The sequence below is a fragment of the Nicotiana tabacum genome, chromosome 23 (genome assembly GCF_000715075.1).
Source record: "Nicotiana tabacum cultivar K326 chromosome 23, ASM71507v2, whole genome shotgun sequence".
Taxonomy (NCBI): Eukaryota; Viridiplantae; Streptophyta; class Magnoliopsida; order Solanales; family Solanaceae; genus Nicotiana; species Nicotiana tabacum.
This window is the reverse complement of record NC_134102.1, coordinates 85,977,320-85,997,964: the sequence shown is the minus strand read 5'-3', so window position 1 is coordinate 85,997,964 and position 20,645 is coordinate 85,977,320.

Sequence of the window (20,645 nt, the reverse complement as noted above, 5' to 3'; positions counted from 1 at the left end):
CAGGAGTGGACTTTTTAATATCGGGTTCGGATTCCGATTCCGGAAGTTGGACTAGGTCCGTAATGTCATTTATGACTTGTGTGCAAAATTTGAGGTCAATCGGACGTGATTTGATAGGTTTCGGCATCGAATGTAGAAGTTTGAAGTTCTAAAGTTCATTAAGCTTGAGTTTGGGTGCGATTCATGATTTTGGTGATGTTTGATATGATTTGAGGCCTCAAGTAGGTCTGTGTTATGTTATGTGACTGGTTGATGTGATTGGACGGGGTCCCGGGGACCTCGGGTGTGTTTCGGGGTGGTTTCGGATCAATTTGAGCTGTTTTGGAACTGCTGTTGCTAGTATCTGGTTTCCCGCGTTCGCGAAGAGGAACTTTGAGGCTGCTTGGATTTGGCCTTCACGAACGCGAGGCAGTGGACGTGAACGTGAGGCAGTATCTGGGCAAACCTTCGCGAACGCGGCCAAGGCGACGCGAACGCGAAGAAGAAAGGGGGAGATGGGCCTAAGGCCATTTGGCCTACGCGAACGCGTAGAAGGGAACGCGAACGCGAGGGGTCTGGGTAGCTGGCCTTCGCGAACGCGATCAGAGTGTCGCGAACACGAAGAGAGAATCCTGGGGGTGAGGTTGTTGAGCCTCGCGAACGCGGCCAAGGCGACGCGAACGCGAAGAAGAAAGGGGGAGATGGGCCTAAGGCCATTTGGCCTACGCGAACGCGTAGAAGGGAACGCGAACGCGAACGCGAGGGGTCTGGGTAGCTGGCCTTCGCGAACGCGATCAGAGTGTCGCGAACACGAAGAGAGAATCCTGGGGGTGAGGTTGTTGAGCCTCGCGAACGCGAGGGATGTGCCGCGTTCGCGAAGAAGGGTCGCCTGGGCAGTGAGGATTTTAAAATACGGGATTTGGCCATTTTCCTCCATTTTTCATTTGGTTGGGCGATTTTTGGAGCTCTTGGAAAAGAGATTTTCGTTATCTAAGACAAGGTAAGTGATTCCCACCTATTGCAAGTTAAATACTCGGATTATATAAGGATTTAGACTTGAATTTTTGTGGAAATTTGGGATTTTGAAGAAAAACCTAGAAATTGATATTTTTGGATTTTGACCATGAAATTGGACATGAAATTTGGAATAAATTATATATTTGAGTTCGTGGTATTATGGGTAAAGTTTATCTTCGAAAATTTTTGGAATCCGGGCACGTGGGCCTGAGGGTGATTTTTATGGACTTTTCGAGTGGAGTTGGGAATTTGTCGTAAAATTGAATTATTATGAGTATTAGAGTATATATTTATGGATTTGACCTTTATTGACTAGTTTTTGAGCGATGGGCATTGGTTTGGGTTGTTGGAAAGGCTTTGGAGCCGGTTATGGAATTTCGGAGCGAGGTAAGTCTCCTTTCTAACCTTGTAAGATGGAATTAACCCCATAGGTGAATCAAATCATTATGTATTTATATTTGTGGGGGCTACGTACGCACGAGGTGACGAGAGTCCGTGCGTAGCTACTACTATGCTTATGTCCGTGTAGTCTAGGACCCACATCATTTTGTGTTTGCGCCCTACTTGTTAATTTAATTGTTTAAAATATTTAGAAACTCGATAAAGGAATTGTAAAAAGGTTAAACTTCATTTACTTGACCGTTAAATGAGAATTTGAAATTCTTGGAATAATTGCCCCTTAATAAATCTTGAATTGTTTATTAATGTATTTTCTCTTTTTGTGGAGCGGGCCGAACGCCTCGGTAGTATATAGATGCATCTATGGTTCGCATCGTTCGACCCTCGGCAGTGCACATTTTAAATATTTATATTTGATCGGGCCGTATGACCTCAGCATGATTTGCGCATGATATATCTTTGGAATTGATAATGATTGATATTGCTTTCATTGGCCCGAGATACAAAAATGTTAAATGACGAAAATAAATTTGGAAAGTTCCTATTAAAAAAATAATTATTTACTTACTTCATGTTATTGAGTTACAGCCGTTCTATACAATCCACGCTTAATTATAAAATCAGTATCTTATTGTTAGACCTTAGTAAGTGTCAGAGTTGACCCCTCGTCACTACTTCTTTGAGGTTAGGCGGGATACTTACTGGGTACGCATTGATTTACATACTCATACTACACTTACTGCACATTTTGTGCAGGTATATATATGTCTAGTGACCTTGTGGGCGCAGAGGAACGGTTATGGTGGGGATATAGGTGAGTTGCATTCATACTACGATCCGCAGCCAACAGAGTCTCCTTCAGAGTATTTATATTTCTCCTGTCCAAATTTGTATTCCGGACAGATGTTGTATTTTATTTTACATTCCTAGTTGAGGCTCATGCACTTGTGACACCGGGTTTTAGGGTGATTATGGGTTGTCCTGTATTGAAATTGTTAAAAATATTATTATTTACTCTGTAAATTCCATATTTTACTATTTAATTGAAGGAAATATGATTTCAAAAAATATTAAAATGAGAACCAAATTAAGTATTTATTTTTGACTTGCTTGACAGCAGTGTCCGGCGCCATCGCGACCTTTAATAGATTTTGGGTCGTGAAAGAGCGTGTTCAGATGTTGATTTAGAGGTCCGTAGGTTATTTCAGTGTTAATTGGCGAAAGTTAAAAATTGGATGATTCTTGGAAAGTTTGACAAGGAGTGAAATTTTTGATATTAGGGTCGGATTATTCAGAAGTTGGAATAGGTCCATAATGCCAATTGTGACTTGTGTGCAAAATTTGAGGTCAATCAGACTTGATTTGATAGGTTTCGGCGTCGAATGTAGAAGTTAGAAGCTCTAAAGTTCATTGGGCTTGAATCGATGTGCAATTCATGTTTTTAGCATTGTTTGATGTGATATAAAGGCTCGACTAAGTCTGTATGATGTTTTAAGACTTGTTGGTATATTCGAACAGGGTCTCGGGGGCCCTGGGTGTGGTTCGGATTGAATCCGGAATAATATTGGACTTGTGAAACTACTGAAGCTCCCAGCTTCTGGTGTCATCGCACCTGCGATGGGGTTGTCCACAAGTGCGGACTCGCAAAAGCGAGCATTTGGTCACAGGTGTGAAGTTGGCTTGGCCCAGCTGGGATCACAGTTGCGAGGTGAGACGCGCAGATGTGGAGGTTCGATCGCAGAAGCGGCAAGGCCAGGAAGGCCTAGTGATCGCAGACATGATCCGAAGGAGCATGCGCAGAAGCGCTCCTATGCCCGCAGGAGCAGAAGCGCAGATGTGCATTTAGTCCGTAGAAGGGGAAAGTGCGGGACCTTAGTGTGGACAGCACTTGCGATGGAAATTCCGCAGGTGCAGAGCCGCAGATGAGGCTATGGCTTCGCAAAAGCAGTTTAACTGGGCAGAAAAGGCATAAGTTCGAGGGCTTGATTTCATTCTCTATTTTTGGACCTAGAGAGCTCGGATTGAGGCAAAATGTTGAGGGATTTTCAGAGGAAACATTTGAATAAGGAATCTTGATTCATGTTTTATTAATCTCCCCTAATCTATCATTAATTGCTTCATTTAATTAAAGATTTGGGTTGAGAAATTTGGGGGGAAATGGTGAATGTTTTTACACCGAATTTTTGGGTTTTGAAAGGCCAAATGAGGTCGTATTTGAGTAATTTTTATATGGTTGGACTCGTTATCAAATGAATGTTCGGAGTTTGTGATTTTGGCTGGGTTTTAAGACATGGGCCCGGGTCGACTTTTTGGGGCGATTTTTCAATTCTTTGCTAAAGTCGTAGATTTATTATTTAAATTAGTTTTTTATAGTTATATTTGTAGTATGTAATTGTTTTGGCTAGATTCGAGCAGATCGGAGTTGAAAAGTCGAGGAAAAGGCATTCTTATTGATTGATTGAGCGAGATTTGAGGTAAGTGACTTGTCTAACCTTATGTGGGGGAAACTCCCCTTAGGTTTTGGTACTGTTATAGTATTTGCAATACGTGAAGGCCATGTACACGAAGTGACGAGTGTGGGTTAAATGTTAAAAATCCGGTTCTTTCTAAGTAGTTTCCTTTTTAATTCCATAATTGAGTTACTCTAGCATGTGTAGTCATCATGTTTAGCCTAATGTCGCATGTCTACGTGTCTTATCTCTTACTTGCAATTTGTGCAACATGCTTAGTTGTATTTCCTGCTTCCTTGATCTTGTATTCAGTATTTAACTGTAGGATTCCTTGCTGTAATTTCATTGTCCCATTGGTTATCTGTGGCATATTTAGTTTTGGGACTACGAGGAGATACCTCAGAAGTGCCCCTATTGTGTATTTACTTTTGGGACTATGAGGCGGTACCTCGGGAGCGCCCCTGTTATGTATTTACTTTTGGGACTACGAGGCGGTAGCTCGGGAGCGCCCCTGTTGTGTATTTACTTTTGGGACTACGAGGCAGTACCTCGGGAGCGCCGTTGTTGCATATTTACTTTTGGGACTACGAGTCTGTACCTCGGGAACGCCCGTGTTGCATATTTACTTTTGGGACTACGAGGCGGTACCTTGGAAGTGCCTCTATTGTGTATTTACTTTTGGGACTACGAGGTGGTACCTCGGGAATGCCCGTATTGTTTACCTTTATTTGCTGTGTTGTTATCTTTCTGTAATTTCTTATTGTTCAATTCTCAGTCATTTCATTATATTATTATATCTTCTGCCTTGTTTCCTATTATTTCCAGTAGGGCCCTGAGCTGATCTCGTCACTACTCTACTGAGGTTAGACTTGGTACTTACTGGGTACCGTTATGGTGTACTCATACTACACTTCTGCATATCTTTTTGTGCAGATCCAGATACTGCTTACCAGACTAGGTACCAGTGAGATAGCTCGTACGTGGAGACTTCAAGGTACATCTGCCAGCGTCCGCAGACCTCGGAGTCCCCCTCTATCTTCATTATGTTGTTTTCCTTATTTTTATTCGACTCTGATATATAGAGATACTTAGCATTTTCACTTTAGAGCTTGTGTCTTATTTCTACCGGGTTATGGGATTTGTAACTATTTTGAATCGCAGTTCTTATTTATTTTAGAGGTTGAGGTTGAGTTTTAGCCTTATATACAGTTATTCCACATAATTGTTAGGCTTACTGTCACGACCCAACATTCACGTGACCGACACCCGACACACTACCCGACCCGAGCGAACTAAACCATGTGATGCACCAAAATCATATGCATGAAAACCAATTTAACTGCGGAAGCTCCTTGAAAATCATATACATTTTTCAAGTTAAATGATAAAATATTTTCCAATTCAAAATCACACATCATATCTTTCATGATAATAACAATGAGACTAAGTAAAATAAATATACTTTCATGTATGTCGTGTACAACCCCGTTATTACAACCTTTCACAACTATCGATGGAGCCTCTATACCAAAGAATAGAATCAATGGTTGGAGTAGTTTCAACAAAATAAAATAAGGAAGAACATGATAGCTACAAAGAAATAAAAGTGGTGCTTCATAATACCTCAGAAAGAGAGTCATCCTGGCCTGACCACATGCCACGTATCATACATCATCCTGAAACATGTAAAGTAAGTAGGGCCCTGGAGGGGGGCCCCTAACGGCTTAGTACACCACAACGGTACTCAATAAGTGTCATAGACTCTCTCTACTTAAGTTCTTGGGACAAACTTTATAAAAACAATGCACCAATATATGATATAAAACGATAAATTTTTTTATCAATTCACGACCCTTGTTATTTTAAATAACAACCAAGTGAGATATAACCCACAATATAAAATTTTAAAATATTTACATCAATCCAAGATTTTGGATAAAATCGTACAAAATCATCCCATTTGCTTTAAGTCATCGAAATCACTTTAGGCTCCTTAGGCCTAAACATAAGGAAATCATCCTTACCTTTCACTAGGAGTACTATACCATCACCGACATAAGAAGGTCAACTAGGTTATGTACCTAGCGGAAAGTATCATATACCTACTTGCTCAGGTCGTTTCATCGTAGTGCCGTACGAATCGACTCAGCCATACTAATAATAGCACAAAAGAGTACTCTCTCGAGGGAGAGCACTCTACCGTAGTCTATACCACAAAGTGGCCATCTACGCCTACACCGGCATGTATAGTTTCATAACAATGAACACGATATATCCGAAGTCAATTTCGGTGAACACAAGTAACTCCCAAAACATTTGATACTTCAAAATTAAATTCATAGCATAGTATACTCAAAGGATCTATTTTTATCAAATCGTAGCATTTGTAGTAAATCTAAATCATTTGAACAAAAATTACCACAGGTGCTATTCTGTTTGTCAATTTTCAAAAGAAATACTTTCTATGAAAACTTATCTTTAGCACTCAAATATGTATACTCTTGTCAATACGTAAGTTTTGATACAAACTTATAACATTTACCTTAAGTGTCACTTTTCCAACAAGATTTAAAATAAAATTTTATAAAACGGCATGACACTACATATGCAACATAATATTCTAGTACATGGAGACATCCGTACTTGTTTGTCCCCACAAGGACGAAAGCACATTTGCAAACAAGTTAAGCATTAACTCGAAACATACTTTTAGAGAAAGCCCCTCAAGAAGAGTAAATTTTAATCAACTTACCTCGCTTTTGCTTTATTAACATTCACAAGCTTTTAATCCTCCTCCATTATTCCAATGTTGATTTAAATGTTCAACATCACCAACATGTCAATATCTACAATTAGATATCCTAATTACATCAAAATATGACCTAAGATATTGATCAACATCCATATATGGCTCACAAGTTGGCTATAAACCTCCAACAACTCAAATCGCCAAATAGTTTTACATGCTAGACTATTCAACTTCATTCTTATGTTTTAATACCCATTCAAAGTCATTAATGATACTACATCAATTGTCCCTTGCCATCAAGTTATTATTCATCGTATTCCATAATCAACACTTGCAAAATATACAATTTGGGTGATTACTTAGTTGATCACTTCCATCTTTTGCTAACAAATAATTCCATAGGTTCATTGTATTCATAAATTTCATCGTCAAGATTACCATTCATATTCTCTCTTATTTTCTCAAAAGTACGATTTATGCCATGAACTAGAGTTTTATAATCCAATCTTTCAACCATTAAAACTTGTAACAAATTCTTCAAATACTTCTAACTACTGATAATAAACGAGTTTGAAGCATTATAATTACCTCTAGTAGATCAATCTTGAAAAATCACAACTTTGATGATTTTTGTGTTCTTGAGGATTTGATGAAGAAATCTAGTATTTGAATGTAAGAATGCTGTTAGAACTCATGTATATTGAGTAATAATCAACCCAAAACATCATTAACAACTTACCTTGGTTGATTGGTGTAACGACTCGGCCGGTAGTTTTGATTGGTGTAACATCATCAAGATCTGGACTTAAACAGCTACTGGAAATTTCTGATATCTATATCTGATTTCCTTATACGCAATTGCGTGAATGCGTCTGCGATCGCGTAGGCTTAGTTGGTCAGTAGAGGTTTTGTGTTTCGCGATCGCGTGGGGATATCCGCGATTGCGTAAGGTTAATTAAGGGATGCTGAGTTTTGTGCTTCGCGGTCGCGTGAAGAGGGATGCGATCGCGTAGCTTTGAGATTTTATGACTCGCGAACTCGTGAAGAAGGTCGCGTTCGCGTAGAGTAAGTGGAGCGGAAATAGAAGTCACGTATTTTGTGCTTCGCGATCGTGTGGACCAGTCCGCGATCGCGTAGGCCTATGATGTTGTGCATTGCGATCACGTGGGAAAGTCCACGATCGCGTTAGGTCTTTTCTGGGCAGTGGAAAATTGTGCATCGCGATCGCGTATGTTTGTCCGCGATCGCGTAGAGCAAATGTCTGGGCAGAGAGTTTAAGTTCTGAAAATGAGACTTAGTCCCATTTCCCATTTTTGACGAATTTGAGCTCGGGAAGAAGCGATTTTCGGTAGTGTTTCAAGGAAAATAATGGGGTAAGTGTTCTTAACTCAATATTGGTTAAATTACCCGAATTCATGGCTGTTTTTATCATTTATTAGGTAAATCAAGTTGGAAAATTTAGAAAACCCTCTTGGATTAAATTGAAGATTTGAGGGTCGAGTTGAGGTCGAATTTTGGTAAAATTGGTATGGTTAGACTCGTGGTTGAATGGGCTTTCAAATTTTGTAACTTTTGTCAGGTTCAGAGATGTGGGCCCCACGGCCAATGTTTGAGCTAAATTTCGGATTTTTACGAAAAATTAACATTTTCTTATGGAATTAATTCCAATAAATTTTGTTGACTGAATCGAATTATTTGTGGCTAGATTCGAGGCGTTTGGAGGCCAATTCACGAGGAAACTCCATTGCAGAATAAAGAATTTTACGGTTTGAGGTAAGTAACAGTTTTAAATCTGGTCCTGAATGTATGAAACCCCGGATTTATTGGATTATGTGAGTATTTTGGAGGTGACGCACATGCTAAGTGACGGGCGTATGGGAGTGCACCGTAGGAATTGGGACTTGGTCCATTCTGTGAAACTGTAAAGTTGTATAACTTGTTGCTAGCTATATGCTCTCTATATGTTATAAAGATTTGACTGCAAATTATGTTATAAACCATATTTAGGCTACATGTTGGTACTGTTGGGACCCACATAGGTCTTGTATATGTTGAACTATCTGCTTAATTGTTGTTTTATACTCAGTCATAGTTTACTTATTTATTTTATCTCAGTCTCTATTGTTCATTGTTGTTTGGGCTGATTTCATGATTATTGAGAGCCCGAGAGTCTGGAGAGATTTGTGACTGAGTGAGGCCGAGGGCCTGATTGTGAGATATTATATTATAGCACGTGAGTTGTCCGTGCAGCACGTGAGTTGGCCGTGCGGATCCAGATATTGATACTATAGCACGTGAGTTGTCCGTGCAGCACGTGATTTGGCCGTGCAGATCCAGATATTGATACTATGGCACGTGAGTTGTCCGTGCAGCATGTGAGTTGGCCGTGCAGATTATAGCGCTTGGGATGTAGAAGCCCCTCTGGAGTCTGTACACCCCCAGTGAGCGCGGGTACCCATTGAGTGAGAGTGCTGAGGGATGAGAGCTGAGTGGATGAGCTGTTGTGACGAGTTGAGTATCTGTTTCCTGAGAGGTTGTACTTGCTTTTCATTTGTTGTTGCACTTAGTTGCTATATGTCATTGATGTGAAATACTCTGAAAGATTTTATATCCGGATTACATGAACTTGGACTGTATAAAATTGATTTGACTTAAACTTTTGGAATTGAAAGCATGTCTACTCTCTGCTGGAATTACTGAAAATGAACTGTAGTTATGTAGCTCGTCATTATCTTCAGTTCCTTATTTATTATTGTTACTTGCTGAGTTAGTTGTACTCATACTACACCCTGCACTTCCTGTGCAGATCCAGGTATTTCCGGACATAGCGGGTGTTGATTCTCTTGCACAGTTGAATTTTCGGAGATTCAGAGGAAGCTGCCATGTTTTGCAGACCTTGTCTCTCTTTCCCTATCTCCTTGTTACTATATTTGGCCTCAGATTATCATAGACCGTATTTTCCAGACTTGTATTTATATTAGATGCTCATGTAGTCAGTGACACCAGGTTTTGGGGAGTGTTCGCATTATATTTGTGAGATTTTGTATTGTATTTAAATATTATATTTTCAAACTTAAAGAGAAATTGTGGTTTATGGAGATTATCGGCTTGCCTAGTATTGAGATAGGCGCCATCACGACAGGTTGGAATTTTGGGCCGTGACAAGTTGGTATCAGAGCCTAGGTTACATAGGTCCCATGAGTCATGAGCAGGTTTAGTAGAGTCTTGCGGATCGGTACAGAGACGTCTGTACTTATCTTCGAGAGGCAGCAGAACCTTTAGGAAAATTTCACTTTCTTGTATACTGTCGTGCAAATTTGTTGATTCTGGAAACTAAATTTCTGTTATTCTATTCTCTCACAGATGGTGAGGACACGTACTACCGGATCGGACGATCAGCCATCAGTGCCACCAGTTAGGGCCGTGGGAGGCCCGGGGTCGTGGTAGAGGCCGGGGCCGAGGTAGAGGTCGAGGTGTAGCTCGTACCACAGTTGGGCCAGCACCTGTAATACCACTGGGTGCTCCAGCTCAGGAGCAGATTCCAGATATAGCTGAGCCGACAGGACCAGCTCAGGCACCAGCTATGCCTTTTGAGATTCCAGGCCTTCAGGAAACTTTGGCCCAGATATTGGCAGCTTGCACTAGTCTTGCTCAGTTGGTTTCAGCTCAGGCCGCACCTGCCACTTCTCAGGCTGAGGGAGGTACTCATACCTCTGGTGCCCGTACTCCACACCAGGTAGTACAGGGACTTCAGATACCGGGGGCACTACCAGCCCAGCCGGCTGCAGCTGCTTAGGCCTGGGTAGTTCCTGTTATGGAAGATGATGAGCAGAGGAGACTTGAGAGATTTGAGAGGCTTATACCTCCACCATTTAGCGGTATTGAGTTAGAGGGTGCTCAGGGTTTTCTGGATAGGTGTCAGCGGATGCTTCGGACAGCGGGTATTCTGGAGACCACTAGGGTCTCGTTCACTACTTTTCAGTTTTCTGGGGCTGTCTTCAGATGCTGGGAGGCTTATGAGAGGCGCAGACCAGTTGGTGAAGTGCCACTTATATGGAAGGAATTCTCCATTCTATTTTTGGAGAAGTTCGTGCCGCAATCTCGTAGAGAGGAGCTACGCATACAATTTGAGCAGTTACGTCAGGATAGCATGTCTGTGATGCAGTACGAGATGAGATCTTTTGAGTTGGCTCGTCATGCAGTCTGGTTGGTTCCCACTGATAGGGAGAGGATTAGGAGGTTCATTGATGGACTCATATATCAGTTGCGGTTACTTATGACTAGGGAGAGAGTATTCGGTGCTACTTTTAATGAGGTAGTTGAACTTGCTTGGGAGATAGAGATGGTTTGTAGACAGGAACGTGGAGAGAGAGAGAGAGGCTAAGAGGCCTCGTGGTCCAGGTGATTATAGCAGTGTTCCTTCAGGGGGTCCTTTTTAACGCGGTAGGGTTCGTTCTTACAGACACACTCAGACGGGTCGTCCAGCTCATTGTGGTGCATCAGCTAGCCACGGTTCTTACAGTGCTCACACAGGCTAGTCTTCATTTAGTGCACTACCAGCGCAGAGTTCTCATCATGCCTCGTGCACTCAGTCTTCTGCGGGTAATTCCTCGGGTTATCAGGATCAGCAGCTCCGTCAGAGGAGGGGTTGTTTCGAGTGTGGAGAATTGGTCATTTCAAGAGAGAGTGTCCTAGGCTGTTGATTGGGGCTTCACAATAGAGTCCTCGACTGACGGCACCAGCACCAGCAGTTCCACCACCCGCCCATCCAGCACGGGGTGGGGGTCAGGCAGCTAGGGGTCGCCCAAGAAGGGGAGGCTGGTCAGGCCCGATTCTATGCTTTTCCTACTAGGTCAGATGTTGTTGCCTCAGATGCAGTGATCACAGGTATTGTTTCAGTGTGCCATAGGGAGGCTTCTATATTATTTGACCCTGGTTCCATTTATTCATATATATCGTCGTATTTTGCTCATTATTGGGATATGCCCTGTGAGTCCTTAGTTTCATCTGTTTGTGTATCTACACCGGTGGGCGATATTATTACTGTGGACCGTGTGTATCGGTCGTGTGTGGTAACTATTGGGGGACTGGAGACTAGAGTTGATCTCTTATTACTCGGTATGGTTGATTTCGATGTAATCCTGGGAATGGATTGGTTGTATCCATGTCATGCTATTCTGGACTTTCACGCAAAAACGGTGACGTTGACGATGCCGGGGTTGCCAAAGGTTGAATGGAGAGGTTCTCTAAAATTTGTTCCTATCAGGGTAATTTCTTATTTGAAGGCCCAACGTATGGTTGGAAAGGGATATTTGTCATATTGGCCTTTGTGAGAGATGTTGACGTTGATACTCCTATTATTGATTCAGTACCGGTCGTGCGAGACTTTTCAGATGTATTTCCAGCAGACCTGCCAGGTATGCCACCCGACAGGGATATTGATTTCAGTATTGCCTTGGTGCAGGGCACTCAGCCCATTTCTATTTCTCCGTATCGTATGGCACCAGCTGAGTTAAAAGAATTGAAAGAGCAACTTCAGGAACTCCTTGAAAAGGGGTTTATTAGGCCTAGTGTGTCACCTTGGGGTGCACCGATTCTGTTTATGAAGAAGAAAGATGGTACTATACGGATGTGCATCGATTATAGGCAGTTGAACAAAGTTACAATCAAGAATAAATATCCTTTGCCGCGTATTGATGACTTATTTAACCAGCTTCAAGTAGCGAGGGTATTCTCCAAAATTGATTTGAGATCGGGGTATCACCAGTTGAAAATTCGGAATTCGGATATTCTAAAGACGGCATTCAGAATTCGTTATGGCCACTACGAATTTCTTGTGATGTCTTTCGGGCTAACTAATGCCCCAACAACATTTATGCATTTGATGAATAGTGTATTCCAGCCATATCTTGATTTATTTGTCGTGGTATTTATTGATGATATTCTGGTATACTCACGTAGCCAGGAGGAGCATGCACAACACTTGGGTATTGTATTACAGAGGCTGAGAAAGGAGAGACTATATGCCAGATTTTCTAAGTATGAGTTCTGGCTTAGTTTGGTGGCATTATTGGGACATATAGTGTCCAGTGAAGGAATTAAGGTGGATCCGAAGAAAATAGAGGCAGTTCAGAATTGGCCCAGGCTATCTTTAGTTACTGAGATTCAGAGTTTTCTCGGCTTGGCCGGTTATTATCGTCATTTCGTGGAGGTATTCTTGTCTATTGCATCGCCTATGGCTAAATTAACCCAGAAAGGTGCTTCGTTCAAGTGGTCGGATGAGTGTGAAGAGATCTTTCAGAAGCTCAAAACAACTTTGACTACAACTCCAGTATTGGTGTTGCCTACAGGTTCAGAGTCTTATGCTGTGTATTGTGATGCGTCGCGTATTGGTCTCGGTGCAGTACTGATGCAAGACGATAGGATGATTGCCTATGCGTCCAGATAGTTAAAGATACATGAGAAGAATTATCCAGTCCACGATCTTGAGTTAGCAGCTATTGTTCATGCCTTAACAATTTGGCGGCATTACTTGTACGGTGTCCAGTGTGAGTTATATACCGATCATCAGAGTCTACAACATTTGTTTAAATAGAAGGATCTTAATTTGCGGCAGCAGAGGTGGTTAGAGTTGCTTAAAGATTATGGCATTACCATTCTCTATCATCCTGGAAAGGCCAATGTAGTGGCTGATGCCTTGAATCGTAAGGCGGAGAGTTTGGGCAGCTTAGCATACTTACCGGTAGCAGAGAGGCCTTTAGCATTGGATGTTCAGGCCTTGACCAACTAGTTTATTAGATTGGATGTTTCCAAGCCGAATCGAGTTTTGGCTTGTGTGATTTCTCGGTCTTCTTTATATGATCGCATCAGAGAGCGCCATTATGATGATCCACATCTGCTTTTCCTTAAGGACACGAATCAGCACGGTGATGCCAAAGAAGTCACTATAGGAGATGACGGTGTATTACGGATGCAGGGCAGGCTATGTGTGCCTAATGTAGATGGTTTGCATGAGCTGATTCTCCAGGAAGCTCACAGTTCACGGTACTGTATTCATCCAGGCACCGCGAAGATGTATCAGGATTTGAGGCAGCACTATTAGTGGAGGAGAATGAAGAAAGATATATTTTGATTTGTAGCTCGGTGTTTAAATTGTCAACAAGTAAAGTACAAGCATCAGAGACCGAGCAGATTACTACAGAGACTTGAAATTCCGGAGTGGAAGTGGGAGCGTATTACCATGGACTTCGTAGTTGGGCTCCCACAGACTTTGAGAAAGTTGGATGTTGTTTGGGTGATAGTAGATCGGTCGACCAAATCTGCACATTTTATCCCAGTTAGTACTAATTATTCTTCGGAGCTATTAGCGGGGATTTATATTCGCGAGATTGTTCGCTTACACGGTGTGCCAGTGTCCATCATTTCAGATCGGGGCACACAGTTTACTTTACATTTTTGGAGAGCAGTGCAGCGAGAATTGGACACACAGATTCAGTTGAGTACAACATTTCACCCTCAGACGGATGGACAGTCCGAGTGCACTATTCAGATATTGGAGGATATGTTACGCGCTTGTGTCATTGATTTTGGGGGTTCTTGGGATCAATTTCTGCCCCTCACGGAGTTTGCTTACAATAAAAGCTATCAGTTGAGTATTCATATGGCTCTGTATGAGGCTTTGTATGGGAGACAGTGCCGGTCCCCTGTGGGTTGGTTTGAGCCGGATGAGGCTAGGCTATTGGGTACTGACTTGGTTCGGGATATTTTAGAGAAGGTCAAAGTAATTCAGAAATGGCTTCGCACGACACAGTCTAGATAGAAGAGTTATGCCGACAAGAAGGTTTGTGATGTTGTTCACATGGTTGGGGAGAAGGTTCTGCTCAAGATTTCACCCATGAAGGGTGCGTTGGGGTTCGGGAGGAAGGGCAAGTTGAGCCCTCGGTATATTGGGCCTTTTGAAATACTTAAGAAGATTGGAGAGGTGGCTTATGAACTTGCTTTGCCACCTAGTCTATCAGGTGTTCATCCAGTGTTCCACGTATCCATGCTCCGAAAATATGCTGGGGATCCGTCTCATATTCTGGATATCGGTACAGTGCAGCTAGACGGTAATTTGGCTTATGATGTGGAACCGGTGACTATTGTAGAATGACAGGTTCGAAAATTGAGGTCCAAGAACATAGCATCAGTGAAGGTGCGGTGGAGAGGCCAGCCAGTAGGAGAAGCGACTTGGGATATTGAACAGGAGATGTAGAGTAAATACCCACATTTATTTGAGACTCCAGGTATTATTCTAAACTCGTTCGAGGACGAACGTTTATTTAGGAGGGGGAGAATGTAACGATCCGGCCGGTCGTTTTGAGTATTATAACTCCGTTCCCCCATTTACTGCTCAATTTATGCTTTACAGTTATTTTATGGCTTACCGGGTTAGTTGGTTCTGGTCCGGAAGGAATTCGGAGTGAAATGAGACACTTAGTCTCATAATTGAAAATTTTAAGTTAGAAAAGTCACTGGATATGGACCTATGTGTAAACAACCTTGGATTTGAATTTTGATGATTCCGATAGCTCCGTATGGTGAATTTGGACTCAGGAGCGTGTCCGGAAAATTATTTGGAGGCCCGTAGAGGAATTAGGCTTGAAATGCCGAAAGTTGAATTTTTTGGAAGTTTGACCGGGGGTTGACTTTTTGATATAGGAGTCGAAATCCGATTCTAAAAATTTTAATAGGTCCGTTATGTCATTTATGACTTGTTGTGTAAAATTTGAGGTCAATCGGGCGTGATTTGATAGGTTCCGGAGTCATTTGTAGAAACTTGAAATTTCAAAGTTCATTAGGCTTGAATTGAGGTATGATTCGTGGTTTTAACATTGTTTGAGGTGATTTGAGGGTTCGACTAGGTTCGTATGATATTTTAGGACTTATTGGTATATATGGTTAAGGTTCCGAGGGGCTCGGCTGAGTTTCGGATAGTTAACGGATCAAAATTTAGACTTAAACAGCTGTTGGAAATTTCTGATATATGTATCTGATTTCCTTATACGCGATCGCGTGAATACGTCTGCGATCGCGTAGGCTTAGTTGGTCAGTAGAGGTTTTGTGTTTCGCGATCACGTGGGGATACCTGCGATCGCGTAAGGTTAATTGAGGGCTGCTGAGTTTTGTGCTTCGCGATCGCGTGAAGCGGGATGCGATCGCGTAGCTTTGAGATTTTGTGACTCGCGAACGTGTGAAGAAGTTCGCGTTCACGTAGAGTAAGTGGAGCGGAAATAGAAGTCACGCATTTTTTGCTTCGCGATCGCGTGAACCAGTCCGCGATCGCGTAGGCCTGTGATGTTGTGCATCACGATCGCGTGGGAAAGCTCGGGATCGCGTAGGGTCTTTTCTGGGCAGTGGAAAATAGTGCATCGCGATCGCGTAGAGCAAATGTCTGGGCAGAGAGTTTAAGTTCTGAAAATGGGACCATTTTTGACGGATTTGAGCTCGGGTAGAAGCGATTTTCGGGAGGTTTTCAAGAAAATTAACCGGGTAAGTGTTCTTAACTCAATATTGGTTAAATTACCCGAATCCATGGTTGCTTTTATCATTTATTGGGTGAATCAAGTTGGAAAATTTAGAAAACCCTCTTAGTTTAAATTGAAGATTTGAGGGTCGAGTTGAGGTCAGATTTTGGTAAAATTGGTATGGTTAGACTCGTGGTTGAATTGGATTTCGGATTTTGTAACTTTTGTCGGGTTCCAAGACGTGGGCCCTACGGGCGATTTTTGAGCTAAATTTCAAATTTTTATGGAAAATTAGCATTTTCTTATGGAATTAATTCCAATAAATTTTATTGACTGAATCGAATTATTTGTGGCTAGATTCGAGGCGTTTGGAGGCCAATTCACGAGGAAAAGCCATTGCAAAATAAAGAATTTCACGGTTTGAGGTAGGTAACAGTTTTAAATCTGGTCCTGAGGGTATGAAACCCCGAATTTATTGGATTATGTGAGTATTCTGGAGGTGACACACATGCTAGGTGACGGGCGTATGGGTGTGCACCATAGAAATTGGGACTTGGTCCATTCCGTGAAACTGTAAAGTTGTATAACTTGTTGCTAGCTATCTGCTCTCTCTGTATTATAGAGATTTGACTGCAAATTATGTTATATACCATGTTTAGGCTACATGTTGGTACTGTTGGGACCCACAGAGGTCGTGTACATGTTGAACTATTTGCTTAATTGTTGTTTTGTACTCAGTCACAGTTTACTTATTTATTTTATCTCAGTCTCTATTGTTCATTATTGATACATCATATCATTGTTGTTTGGGCTGATTTCATGATTATTGAGAGCCCGAGACACTCAAGAGATTTGTGACTGAGTGAGGCTGAGGGCCTGATTGTGAGATATTATATTATAGCATGTGAGTTTTCCGTGCAGCACGTGAGTTGGCCGTGCGGATCCAGATATTGATACTATAGCACGTGAGTTGTCTATCCAGCACGTGAGTTGGCCGTGCGGATCCAGATATTGATACTATGGCACGTGAGTTGTCCATGCAGCACGTGAGTTGGCCGTGCGGATCCAGATATTGATACTATGGCACGTGAGTTATCCGTGTAGATTATAGCGCTTGGGCTGTAGGAGCCCCTCCGGAATCTGTACACCCCAGTGAGCACGGGTACCCATTGAGTGAGAGTGTTGAGGGCTGAGAGCCGAGTGGTTGAGCTGTTGTGACGAGTTGAGTATATATTTCCTGAGAGGCTATACTTGCTTTTCATTTGTTGTTGCACTTAGTTGCTATCTGTCGTTGATGTGAAATTCTCTAAAAGATTTTATATCCAGATTACATGAACTTGGACTGTATAAAATTGATTTGATTTAAACTTTTGTAATTGAAAGCATGTCTACTCTCTGCTGGAATTACTGAAAATGAACTGTAACTGTGTAGCTCGTCATTATCTTCAGTTCTTTATTTATTATTGTTACTTGCTGAGTTAGTTGTACTCATACTACACCCTGCACTTCGTGTGCAGATCCACGTGTTCCCGGACATAGTGGGTGTTGATTCTCTCGCACAGTTGATTTTTCGGAGATTCAGCGATAGCAGTCGTATTTCGCAGACCTTGTCTCTCTTTCCCTATCCCCTTGTTACTGTATTTGGCCTCAGATTATAATAGACCGTATTTTCCAGACTTGTATTCATATTAGATGCTCATATACAGGTTTTGGAGAGTGTTTGCATCAGTATTTGTGGGATTTTGTATTGTATTTAAATATTTTATTTTCAAACTTAAAGAGAAATTGTGAGATAGGCGCCATCACGACAGGTTAAGATTTTGGGTCGTGACAATTAGACTTGATTTGAGCTCAAAATTGCCCCTTCACTTCAAGAACCCTAACCCCCAAATACACAAAATACTCCCCTCCCCCAACCTTGTATTTATAGGCCAAGATTTTTGGGTTTTGGATGCGAACCTGGATGCTTCGCATCCCTACTTCACTCCTCTTTGAAGCTCGGATACGTACCTGGACGCTATGGCATCACTTCACTGCCAGCCTCTTTTTCGGTCGCGGCATCGGATGCTTCGCATCCGCAGGCTCGTCCGCCAGCCTTTGGTAATTTGGTCATAACTTCTTGTAGGAATGTCAAAATGATAAACGATTTGAAGCGTTAGACACTAGACTCAAAGATCTTTCATTTTATATGTTTTACATCACATAACCATTTATATATACGCATCCAAAGTTTGGTCTCATGCGTACTCATTTGGAACTTTAGTCTATCATGTAATTTCCAGCTTGACTTAGACTTAGGGCTCTCCTTAGACCCCACATCACTTATAATATACCTCGTATAATTATTATTATATTCAATTAATATCCATCATATTAATAGTCCTCACCTGCACACAAAATAATATAATTAGCGCACATCAACTTTCTTAATAGAGCTTAAGTACTTCGAAATTTTCCGGGGTGCTACATTCTCCCCCACTTAAGGACATTCGTCCTCGAATGTTTTACAAGTCACTTCTAAGAATAGAGTTACCATCTTTTTACCTTTAACCATTATGCATAGGCACTTATGACTACATGGGTCTTATATTTACTTTCCAAAATCTCAACTTACTTATGGCCCTCAAATTTGGCTATCTTTACAAATTCTTCAAAATTTTCGGCAGAGCTTCCCCTATAAATAGGACTATGCAAAAACTTTAACCTGTCCAGAACAAGCCCCCACACGGGCACCAATAACAATATCGCTCAATAACCAACAATACACAATATAATATACCATCTTGACCTCACTCGGCCGTACATATACCATAAGTGCATCAAATGTATATCTTTAAAAATTTTAACTTGTAACATATATGGACACCATTAAATATCAATAATTGCTACTATAAATAGCTCCGTATCGCTATTATACATGCCTGCATTTTCTTTTGTCATGCGTACGTCAAGTTGTACCTGAAAAGTACCTTTAAGTAAACTAAAATTTCTCTATGATTGGAACTTTTACAAATTTCATAATGTAGAATGGCACATATCCATGCTGCCTAAATTCTCAGCTTCCTCGAAGCTATGGGTCATGCTTGGTGAGAGAAAAATTATATTGTCCACTTGGTACCTGTAAAACTTGTTCATTACGACTCGTAGTCTCAAAATTTTCTTATAATGAATCCTTTCAAATAAATCTGTTGCCCTTTTTGCCACTTAAAACTTTTAATACTCACTAATTATCAAAACTATTTTGGAATGTTCTTTTATTCCTTCCAAAGATTAATAAGACATTTGTCTCAGATTTATCCATCATATGATAATTTTATACCCCCACTTTCGCCCATACCTTTAGAGATCATGTTAGACCCATAACTTGATAACTATTTTTACCAACAAGTTTGCTCTAATAGAATTAATCTCACTTCATTTGAGTTCATGACACTAGTTTGCCACCTACTAGCAGATATCCGTGTTCTAGTTTTCATTTCTTAACTTCTACCAATTCCTTGACACCATTGAGCATCTTGTGATATTTTTATACCAAAAACTTGGGATTGCATTTATTTCCATGCGCACCATAGACATGCTACCATAGCTCGTAAGCCTTCAACAGTCGAGAGTCATTGTTATCACGATGGCACTTGCGCCCTTTTAATATTAGTGCTCTTTCTTGAACCCATGCCTTTTACTGGCATATTTTATTTTTGTATAGAAGAGTCTCTTCTCATTCAAGTATGCGCATTACATTACCCTTTTCTATTTCACCTCGTGCTAAGTGTGCACATATTAAAATACCCTCTTATTCCACTTAATCCCACGTACAATTCAAAGTACTTCCTTGTTTTCTGCCAACACTTGAATTTAATTCAAATCGCACATGTCTCCAAGTTGTAGGAATACATTCGAGTTGCCTATTAAATCCTTGACTATCAGACATAAATTTCAACATCCATGATGTAGAACATCGTAACTACTACTCGTAATGAGTTTGTAATTGTCGTACAAGCACTTCATAAAAATTGTAACCTTCTGATCATAAAGGTTACTGATAATACCTCATTCATATTGTTTTTAGTAACTATAACCTTTCCTCTTCTTCTCTTTTTTTTTAAAACAATCACTTTAAAGGTGACATATGCTTACTTAGATGCTCCCCCACTTAGGAGCAAACGAAATTTGAAACTCTTACCTGTCACTCAAAGAGTTAACTAAAATTTCGGATAAATTTTTTCGGACCATTCAAATGCTCACCTACTTTTACATCCTTTATTTTGTCATAAGCTTTCTGGCGGGCTCCCTCAATTATAAATCTTTATTTTACCGCTTCAATCCTTCATTGTACATTATCTTTTATTTCATCATTATACCGATATGCTCATTATTCTGACAATATGATATATTGGTTATACTCGTAGGAACTTGCTTTGTTCATTTTCGTATCCAAGTATCACGTTGCTACTAGCTGTAACATATATTGTTAAGGGCCATTATTTTTCTCCCTTGCGACATCTTTATAGCTAGCACTTCACTCTTTCATGTTCACTCTACCGTTGA